The sequence below is a fragment of the Chrysemys picta genome, chromosome 13, assembly GCF_011386835.1.
Source record: "Chrysemys picta bellii isolate R12L10 chromosome 13, ASM1138683v2, whole genome shotgun sequence".
Taxonomy (NCBI): Eukaryota; Metazoa; Chordata; order Testudines; family Emydidae; genus Chrysemys; species Chrysemys picta.
This window is the reverse complement of record NC_088803.1, coordinates 15104713-15116258: the sequence shown is the minus strand read 5'-3', so window position 1 is coordinate 15116258 and position 11546 is coordinate 15104713.

The window sequence follows — 11546 nt, the reverse complement described above, 5'->3', positions numbered from 1 at the left end:
CTGGAGATCTGAGGCAGAAGCAGGCACTGTTGTTAACCGTTTCAATGGCATTTTGGCCCTGGGAGGAGGAATTTACCCAAATATCCCAAATATCCCCCATCCCAATCTCCAGAGGTGTCCCAAAGGTCTGCCCCCTTCTGGGGTCTCAAATGTTTCTTCTCCTGATGTTACTGCTGCTGTAAGATTTGAGAGTGCTGTTTTAACTCTCTGTAACCTGTATCTAACTGGGTTTGGGTACCAATGGACATACATTTCCATTTCTCTGCTTTTGCAGCAGAGGCTTGTAAGTCTTGGTGCAGTTTTTTATTTTTACATTTAGCCAATTGAAGGAATACCTGATTACAGGTTTTCCGTAGAAGCCAAACTGCAGCTGCTTCTTTTTTTATTGGAATTGAGGGTTTAGTATATTAATGTGTACCCAGCCAATTTATCTTCTAGGTCTGAAATTGTATGGACATCAGCTAACATTTGAATAGACCAAGGGCTGTGTCCGAATTTTTGCAAGATGTGTTCAAAAGGGATAACATCTTTTACAAATGCCAATTTCTCAGTCTCCTCTCTGGGAGCCTTCTTAAAAGACTGTTTACCTTTAAACATTTTTTAGAATACCCAACCTTCTACTGGGACTAAAATAGCAATGCTTATCCCTTTATTCTTATTTACCAATACCTCTTTTCCTGGAGGAGAAAGCTACTTCTCCTCCCTTCTTTCTAATGCCGGCAACTCTACAACCGGGGGAGCGAGAAAGCTACTTCTCCTCCTCTCTTTACCCGGCCTTCTACCACCGGGGGTGTGCACACCTTAATAATCGATTACGTTTCCATACTTTCTCAATACTTTTCCATTACTCATTATCAAAGTTTGTTTCATTACTTAATAAATGCTCGTGGTACCTTTCCCCCTTTCACAATTCTCCAAGGGGTAGGCAGTGCAAACTGGTGGTCCATTTCCTCATTGCACGTAACATTGCAAGTCCTAGGGGAGTGCCCCCCCCCGCACATGTGACGTTCATGCTTTTGAATAGCACAAAGTCTCCAACCAATAAGTCCAGCATGTGTGTGTAATTGAAGACATGCGCGGTATTAAGGGTGGGGAGACGTCCTCATGAAATTCAAGGCTGTGGGGAGTTGGAACCATAGCATAAAAAGGGGGAAAAGTAAATCCTCATAAAGGCTGACAAGCGTTTAGGAGGGGAAGATGCAAGTTCCCTTCAAGGTCAGCAACCGGGGTGACGAAAAACCCATGGCGTCAAAAGGAGAGGCAATCAGTCCTCGAGAGTACTTGGAATAGAACATGTCAAAACTCGGAAGGCAGCAGCTAAAAAAGCAAACTACTCTGCTGCCGGACCAGAGGCAGATCTGGTTACTTGGTGGAATCATCAGAGAAGTGACAAAACAGACAAAGCAGTAATAGTTTTATTGGATATTCTTAACATAAAGGAGAAAGAAATTGCAACATTAAGATCTCAAAACCAGGCTCTGAGAGATAAGAGCCTATGTTCTAAAATGTGTAACTGTCTGGAAATTGGAAAAGATCCCAGAGAAAAAGAATCATCATGTCTGCGACACACCTCCAGATTGGGAGGGGGAGAGCAAACTCCTGGCATTTGCCAGCCCACTGCTCTGCCGATTAACTATCTGTGGGAAAACTCAGCAGCACAAAGCAGAGGGGAGGAATCAGAACCCCCTCCATACATTTCTTTGAATGACAGGCCAAATTTAAGCACCCACAGAGATAATAAAGGAGCATCACAAGCATTAATTGCCCCAGGGGAGCAAGTACAGCGTATGGCTCCAATCAAAACACAGTTAAGGAGGTTCAGAAACGTTAACACGGAGGGTGAGCCAGTAAGGGGACTTAGAACAGAAACAACTGAAATTTACCGTCCCTGCACCCCCCAGGAAAAACAGGCACTACTATCTGATTTACCCGAACTCAAGCATGATAACAAGACTACTGAGTTCTGGGACAAGCTGGATGGCCTGGCAGAAATACATGGCCTCCATAGGAAGGACATTCACATCCTGGTCAAGTGCAAGTGCCCCAGGGATGTGTGGGAGAATCTAGATAATAAATGAAAGACAAGGCGCTGGGTTGAAGATTGTAACCCCAACCCAGCGGGAGGGGATCAGGCTGAAGAACCAGCAGGAATCCCAAACCCAGATGCAGGCACTGTAACAGAATTCAGGAATGCACTATCTGTTGCTCTAGGAGCACAGACCACTAACTGGAGGGCTCTGCAGTCTGTGGTTCAGCAGAAGGGGGAGTCTGCCATGTCCGATGCTAAAAAGACATGGAATGCATTCTGAGCTTATTCAGGTCTGGAGAATATAATATCCTGAGACTATGATGTATTCCTTCAAATCCTAAAGGAGGGGCTGTCTTCAAATCACCAAGCAGGCCTGGCATTAAGCATCTAAGTGGGAGAGACGTACTCAGCAGTAATGAAATGAGTCACAGAAGTAAAAAACAGAAAAAGAGGAAGGTAGCAGCAACCACACCCTCTGAGGAAATTGTAACGGTTCATGCAATCAGAACCACTACCTGCTTCACATGCAATAAGCCTGAACATCTGGCACGTGACGTAAAAATAAAAATGAAATCAAAACATGCAGTAATTGTAAAAGGAGCTCGGGGGAGTAATCAACCCCAGAGCTAGCTGCATTGAAAGGGCCAAAGGGTCCAAACAGGAAAGATCATCTCAAAATATAGCCATAATTGCCAGTAATAAAGTAATAATACCAGAGTGGGGGGGAAGCCCAGTAGAAACCCTGTGTTCCCTTCACCCTTAAGTGTGGGCAACAGATAAACAAGATTGTGGGCTAGTAAACATGAAGCCTATATCCGTAGAAGGACCAACTCACAAAGCCCACAGGCAATACCCAATTAAACCAGAAGCCTTAGAGGCAGTTAAAGATATAGTCACTAATTTGGAATCCAGAGGGGTGATTAGAAAAACCACCTCCACAACTAATTCCCCAATTTGGCCCATCAGGAAGCCAGACAGGACCTGGAGGTTAACTATAGACTACACCCACCTTAACCGGGTGACTCCAAAGGCACATCCTATTGTGGCAAACCCTGCCACTATTCTTAATTTGCTAACACCGGGACATTCAGTATTTTCAGTCCTGGATGTAGCTAATGGATTTTGGAGTATTCTTCTTGCAAAGGAGAGTCAGGAGAAATTTGCATTTACAGTAGGAAACCAGCAGCACACTTGGACCCGAGTACCTCAGGGGTTCCATAATTTTCCCTCCATATTCCACAGGACAATGTCAGAAGTAATAGCACAAGTGCCTTTGGAAGGGGATACTGTGATACTGCAGTATGTAGATGATTTGCTAATTGCCAGTTCAAATGAAAAGGACCATTTAAAAACCCTAAACAGACTGTCCATGTATCTTTGCGAGGCAGGATTTAAATTAACCCCGAAGAAAGCCCAATTGCAACAAGTTTTATACCTAGGGCATAACATATCACAGGGAGAAAAGGCACTCACAATAGACAGAAAGCAAGCAATTTGAGGGTTAAAGAAACCAGGGACAGTTAAGGAAGTCTGAAATGTCCTGGGACTCCTTAATTTCTGTAGAACCTATATACCGGAGTACTCAGAGATGATGGAACCAATTCAAAACCTCACTAGAGGGGGAAAGCCTGCAAATGAGTTAGTAATATGGGGCACAGAACAAGAGGAGGCATTTATAAAAATAAAACAGGCTTTAGCCTCTGCCCCCAGCCTGGGCTTACCCGATATGGGAAAGCCGTTCCACCTTTACTGTAGCCATAGCGGGACCCAGTATTCTGCTGTACTAACTCAGCTTCACAGAGATAGACAGTGTCAGGTAGCATACCTATCTACCATAAAAACCCCTGTCTCCCAGGGATTACCGGAGTGTGTAGCAGCTCTAGATTGAGCTCCTGAGCTGTGAAAGCTTGTAAATCATACACTCTCATGGGGAAATTAGTGCTTCATACACCCCATACACTTATCAATCTCCTCAACACCGGGCGACTAAGATCTGTAACAGATGCCCACAGGAGTCAGTGGGAATCAACATTGTGCTTGCAAAACCCTAACTTCTCCATAGTAAGAGACACGGGAATAAATGTAGTCGAATGTCTGAACGTAGAGGGAGAGGTACACAAATGTCTTATAGATGGAGAAGAGGAAATGTTGGGAAGAATTAAAGAAAAGCCATTAGAGAATCCAGATATAAAGTTTTGTATGTAGAAGGATCAAGAAAGTATGAAAATGGAGTGCCACACACCGGATGGGCAGTGGTACTCAGTGATGGGACAGTGATAGCATCAGGTCAGATGGAAGGATCAAAGTCAGCACAAGAAGCGGAGCTAACAGCTCTCACAGAAGCTTTGAGAGTGGGAGAAGGCAAGAAGCTCACTGTATATGCAGACAGGAGATATGCATTTGGAGTAGTGCATGACTACATGGACGTGTGGTCACGCAGAGGTTTTATAACAACAACTGGCAAGCCGTTTAATAATATGGAAGCAGTTCAAAGACTAACAAAAGCTGCCAAACTACCATCAGAACTAGCAGTAGTTAAGATAACAGCCCACAATAAGATCTCAAGTGAGGAACAAAGAGGAAATTATTGGGCAGATAAATGTGCCAAAGAAATTGCACAAGCGAGTCCTATTAAGATTTGTACAGCTGGAGTGCCAGAAGAGGAAGTGAATTTTAAAAAGCTATATGTAACCATAAGCCCAGAAAAAAAAGTAAATTGGAAAAACAAGGCTGTGTATATAAAAATCACCTCTGGTATGGGCCGGGGGGAGCTGGTAGCCCCGGAGTGCATACGGGCTCTACTGCTCCATGCCATCCACTCTCCAGGTCATCTGGGGTGGAGACAAATGAGGGCCACCTTGGAATACTGGTGGTGGCCAGCCATGAAAAAAAGATGCTTTACATTTTCTCAAAAGATGTGTAACATGCACAAGTGAATGTGGGTAGAAGGAAAAAGGTGCCTCTGAATCACCACCCACGACCAGAGGGACCATGGCAAAATTTGCCAATTGATTTTACTGAACCCTTGCCACAAAGCAGAGGGTACACTTACATTTTGGTAATTATTAACACTTTTAGCCGATGGGCAGAGGCATTCCCAACCAAGAATTGTACTGCTACAACAGTAGCTCGAATCCTAGCAGAAGAAATAATACCTAGATGGGGTTTACCACTGTCAATAGATTCTGACCAAGAAACTCACTTTACAGGGCGAGTAATGAAGGAGACATGCAAGGCACTAGGATTAAGCAAAGAGTCCATATATCATACCACCCTGAAAGCTCGGGAATGGTGGAAAAAATGAACAGGACAATGAAAACAGCCTTAACAAAAGCAGTACTGGACACAGGAGAAGGGTAGGCTCCTATGCTTCCTGCTGTATTGTATCGAATTAGAGGCAGCCCAAATAGGCTGACTCAATTAACACCCTTTAAGCTAATGACAGGAAGAGCAATGAGAATGCCTAGCACTGTGATCCTCCCTGTGGGGGAGGCAGGGCTTTTTGCAGACAGGCTGCAAAAGTACATCAAGGCTTGAAGGATTTATACAACCAAGTGAAGGAAAATCAAACCCAGCGGGATGATAATAGCAGTCTGGACAAACCTGCATTTAAAGTTGGGGATTTGGTAATGTGTCACATTTACCCAGAGGTTAAAGAAATTTTAAAGCCAAGATGGCAAGGCCCTAGAAGGGTCCTTCTGACTAATACATGTGCAAAGATTGGGGGGAAATTGGGAACATTTTGGCATCACCAAAATCAGTTAAAATTGTTTAAATCAGCATCTGTAAATACTAACGATATTTCCACAAGTGTCTCCACAGGTGAACAACAAGAGGTAAAATAGGAAGAACTGAAGGGTGACCAGGACAACCAGAGCGACCATGGGGAGGCTTCTGCTGTGTCTCCTGCTGTCCCTGTGGTGCATGAGGAAAGACGCAAGTTGTGTGCCATGTGTGAAGGGGACTACAAAGTCTTGGACTATCCCTCATTTGAACACAATGACATGGCATATTGCCACGATGGCTTGGGAGGAAACACACAGACTTCGATACTGGAATTCGTGTGGGATTTTGTGGGAAAGAAACCAAACACTCATGAATGATTATGTGCCAATTATACTGACATGGTACCAGTGGAGGTTGGGCCTGCTGAATCAGGATGGGGCTTACCACTTAAAGCACGAACGGAGGTAACCCCAAAGGCATGGCATACATTTGTTAAATGATGGCCCAAATTAGAATGTCCATGACTGGTAACAATTAACCGGGTTATCTGAGACAGAGTGGAACCACCCGATTGTGTGTCATGCACCGAACAAATCCCTGTTCCAAAAGGAGGATTGATAATGATAGAAGCAGCCCTACCGGTCCTCACCTCAGTGGTATTCCACACTTACAGGGTCGAGGTGCGTATTCCTTTAGAGGAAGTGAACAGACAATGTGCAAAGGTCAAGCCTCGAATGAGTAGAAACATTACTAGCCTAACAAACCAAATTGGTGAGCGCTTAACTAGACAGAAGAGGGGATTCCTAAATACCCTTGCAGGATGGTTTGGTGCAGGTAATTCTGTTGGCAACACCTATACCATAGCACGTCAAGCTGAGAGGAGGGACCGGCTGGAATCAAGGCTGGCTGATGCTGTAATGTCTAATGCCCGGGGAGAACTGGATACTTCTAAGGCCAGTCGATTGATCCTAGATAGCTTAAAGGATCTGTCAAACCCTGTATCCACCTCATTAGATATAACAAAATACCTGGGTCAAGAAGTCACCAGCCTGCTAATAAATGGGACTCAAATAAAGGCACTGGAGGAAAGTTCTTGGAGAGCAGGACAAACTTTGGCTATCACCACACAAGGAATTGTAACCGATCTCCTTGATGGCCGGGTCCATCCAGCCCTTATGGAAGTGGTGGGACCCTATCTCCCCAGTACCCCTCCATGGACATGGGGAAACAGAGAATCAATGAGAGTCCAAAGACTAGTTTGGACAGGTAACAGTATACTCTTTAGCCTTCTGGTACCTTTAGGCATCCCTCATTTACAGCAAGCCAGGATGCTGACCTCCCTGCCAGTATGGAGAATAGGTCATGTTATTAAAATAGAAGGTTTTGCAAATGCTGAGGTCGCTGGGAAAGCATCCTAGTGAATGTTGCACCTATTCTGATAAGGAAATTCTGTGTACATGTCCATATAATGTTCTAACGAATCTGTCTAGGTTCGAAGGGGCTATTACTGAGAAACTGGCGCACACGGAGCTGGTCCAGATGAATGGTACCTACTGGTGTGTGACTGCCCAGAACCACTCCATCGAGCTAAAGGGAAATCCCTGCCCCTCAAGACATCCATCCATGTGCATGCCGGTCCCCCGAAGGTCAACCCTGATTGTTGATGGGACGCTGCTCCACCGTACTCCGCCAATGATGGGTAACCTAACATGGGATCTGGAGTGGCACTACGGCAGTAAGTATCTAGAGGAGGGTCTACAGGCCCGGCAGGCGAAGATCGAGGAGTTGGTGGCCAAGGCCCAGAGGCATATTCAGGAAGGCCGTCTGAGGTACACTCAGATAGGGGAAACCGTGGACCAGGCTGATGTGAAGTACTCAAAGGCAAAAAAACAGGCAGTGAAGGTTAAGGCAGTAATTATGGGCGATGCCATCTCAGGTGACAAGGTCCCCTGGGGATGGATCTGGGTGCTATTTTGTCAAGTTATGTGGGGAATGTCTATCCTAACATTCCTGATGGTACTGGTGCTTTATCGGCAACTCTGCAGTAGGCTGGGTAAATTAAAATTGGTATATTTGACCTGGCGGGTTAGGGAACCATAGGGTAAAGAGGAGGGACTGAAGGGTTAAAATTCATGTGCATTTTAGATAACAACCTGGTATATGGATTGTGCCGGCTCTTTCTCAGCCCCAAAGTCCAAAGTTTGGTCTGGAGACCAGAGTCCTAGCTTATAGTGATCAGCTAAGAGAAAGCTGGGGTAAACAAGATAACATTGCCTTTGCTAAGATATGCTTGGTCAGTAGAAATGCCAGATGTTGAAGCAATAACTGAATAATTATGTTTCATCCAATGTTTCAAATTGAACAAAGGATCCCTGTTCCTATTGTGTTTCTCCTGAAGGGAAAACAGTCTTCCCACAGATCTGCCTCAGATCTCCAGGCCATGGCAAAATGGCTGGGGATTTTAAAACAGGAATTTTTTTCTAGCTGGAGTGTGAAGGACATAAATCCAACCGGAGGAGCGAGAAAGCTACTTCTCCTCCGCTCTTTACCCGGCCTTCTACCACCGGGGGTGTGCACACCTTAATAATCGATTACGTTTCCATACTTTCTCAATACTTTTCCATTACTCATTATCAAAGTTTGTTTCATTACTTAATAAACGCTCGTGGTACCTTTCCCCCTTTCGCAATTCTCCACAAAAATGTTATATTTATAGTACTGCACAGGATCTTTTCAGGGGGAATAAGGCAAAATGCCTCATTTATTAGTAATACATATATTCATTAACACTGTATCATATGCATATAATATATTACACTTACACTCACACACACACACAAACACACTCCATCTTGTTGTTGCCAATTAGTTGCTCCCCTTAACTTCACTGGCCAGGTGAGTTAGATGGGGGAGGGGGTGGAGCCAGGCTTCTGCTGATCCGAATCTATGCTCCCATGTTGACAAGACGAGACCCGGGGTCCTCTGCAAGACACCTCACTTTTATAGCAGCTTCCCTTTCATGCAAATCTATACCAGATTCAAAATCTGTGTCTGTGTCCATTGGTCCTTTGTGCTGCTTTCTTCTGGGTGTTGTCCCAATGCTTCAAAGAGGGTGTTTCCAAAAGAAGGTGCTTGCTTCTAATCCCCAAGGCTGTCAGTATGTCTGCTTGTCTTTAATGAGCTCACTTGTCACTTTTTATTGTCCTTGGGTCTGGCTCCCAGCCCCTCTCCATCAGTTGAGGCTGTCTGGAGGTGCTGTCTTCCATGCCTTGCTCATCCACACCTCATTCATTCAACAGGGCAATTGATTAAGAGTGGCGTGGGGACTTCTTGTTCTACTGCTAGCAAAAAGACATTTTTCTTCTATCTTATTCTATCCTTAGGGGCTATAACATTATACCAAGGGTAATGCAAAGTTTCTACATGAGGCTTTGATACAAAGTCTCCATATACCAAGGCTCATCAATACAAGGTTTCTATATGAGGCTTTGATACAAAGTCCCATGAAAACAGAGGTCACATATGGGTAGACCCACTGCAAGATTATATGAAGAGGCAGAATGTAAAGTCATATGAAAATTATCAGATATTTATCCACAATTACATTACAATTTCCCCTGCAGGGTTAAATGGTAGCTTCAGCAACAGGGGTCTTTCCCAGAGGTGGCCAGAAAATGGGGCTTTTCTCTGTTACAAATGTTGATGAAAGCAGGGGGAAATAATTATTTTGTTTAGAAATTTTCATTGGAAAATGTGGTATTTCATCAAAAACTGATAACTAAGGTTAAGATTTTGTCACGGTTATTTTTAATAAAAGTCTCAGACAGGTCACAGGCAATAAACAAAAATTCACAGGAGCTTCTGACCTGTCCCTGACTTTACTAAAAATAACCAGGGGGCAGGGTTGAGGGCGGAGAAGCAATCGCAGCTGGAGTCTCATGACAGGGACTGACAGTTCAAGCCCCACCAACATGGGGAGCACCCCTGCAACCCAGATATGCAGGGGGACTGCATGATATGTGAGAGGAATTCAGTGGGGACCAGGCCATCTTCTGTGCCAGTGTGGGGGAGGGGGACTGATCCTGGATGTATTTTTAGTGGGGGTGGAATCAGATTCACTCATCTATGGGTGTAACCATTGGGCAGGCCATGGGAGTGCGGTGCCCCCTAGTGGCTGGTTCCACTTACTCACAGCCAATGAGGTAGTTCTCTTGGCTCAAGGGGGATGGTACTTGTGGGGCTACAGGTCCAGGGTACAATCTTTAGGGTGAAAGGTATTGAAAATATAGCATTTAAAGCAGCCAATCCTCCTGCTGCTAGAGAACACTCAGCTGCCATCTTGGAAAGTGTGGGGTGCAGACATGAGCTCTGGAGCATTTCCCATTCTTAAGGGGGCATCTGCAGCTTAGGGGATGGGCTTCTAGATAAGGCAACAGACTGGGTCTTGGGAGATGTAGGTTCACTTCCTGCCTGTGCCACAAACTCCCTGGGGGGACCTTGGATGAGTCACTTTATCTCTCTGGGCCTCAGTTCCCTGTCTGTAAAATGGGGATAATACTCCATCCTCTGTCTGTTTGGAGTGAGGGGACTGTCTCTTACTAGCACAATGGGCCCTCATCTAGCTGGAGCCTCCAGACGGTTTTTTTCAGACCGTATGGGCCCCCTTCCATAAAAGTGACCTGAATGAGTGGAACAAGAAGGGATCAAACACAATACATATGTGGGAGGTAGCATGGGTCTAGTGGATGGGGCACTGGACTTGGGAATGAGGAGAGCTGGGCCCTGATCTGAGCTCCACCACTGACCCATTAAGTTGCCTTGGGAAAGTCACTTCCCCTCTCTGTGCCTGTTTCCCCTCACAACCTGGGCCTGTCTTGCCCACATAGATTGCAGGCTCAGTCTCTTTCCACATGACTATACTGGGGGTCCATATCCTTGTTACGGTCTCTGACTGCTCCTATAACACACATCCTGCAATGGCAGAACGCTTCTGAACTGTTCTAGTCCAGACCCAAGACAGCTGCGTCTCCCCTGACCTGGGCCAAAGAGGGCCATGTTTCCGGAGGACCTGGTTTGCTGTGTCACCAGGGGCTCAGGGATGCAAGCGGGGGCCAGGCACCTCCCACAAACTCTGCAGCTTCAGCGTGCCCAATAAATATCTCTCTCCTACAACTCTGCCTCCCCCACCACACACCCATTAGTGTTGCTGAAACAAACCGGAGGGGTTGTCGTTCCTCCTCCTTCAGCCCCCACTCCAAATGCCAAGGAAAACTTGACCCTCAAGTGCATGGAGGGGGTGTCAGAAGTTTGTCCAGAAGAAAATGACACCGCTCAAAAATTATTTGGAGGCCCCCGTATCCAGTGGTGAGCTGGAGCCAGTTCGCCTTAACCAGTTGTTAAATTTAGAATCTGGTTTAGAAGCGGTTGTTAAAGGGGTGGGCAATTGGGAGAGGGAGGTTTTTCTGTCGTTACACTGGCCCGCGAGCCACATCCGGCCCGCCTGAGGTCCCAGCTGAGGAGGCTCCCCTGCCTTCCCCCCTCTCACAGAGCCTCAGCGTGCCACACCGCCAGCGCGCTGGACCGCTTCAGGGCAGCTCTGCAGCTCCTGCCACTTTCAGCAGCATGGTAAGGGGGTGGGGCTGCGAGCTCTGGGTGTGTTACTTAGGAAGTCAGATTACATGATATAATGAACCATTCTTGTCTTAAAATCTATGAAGCTATCAAATATGACTGGCTACTTTTCTGTCATTCATTTTTACAGTTTCACTGATTCAAGATGTGGAAAGGATTC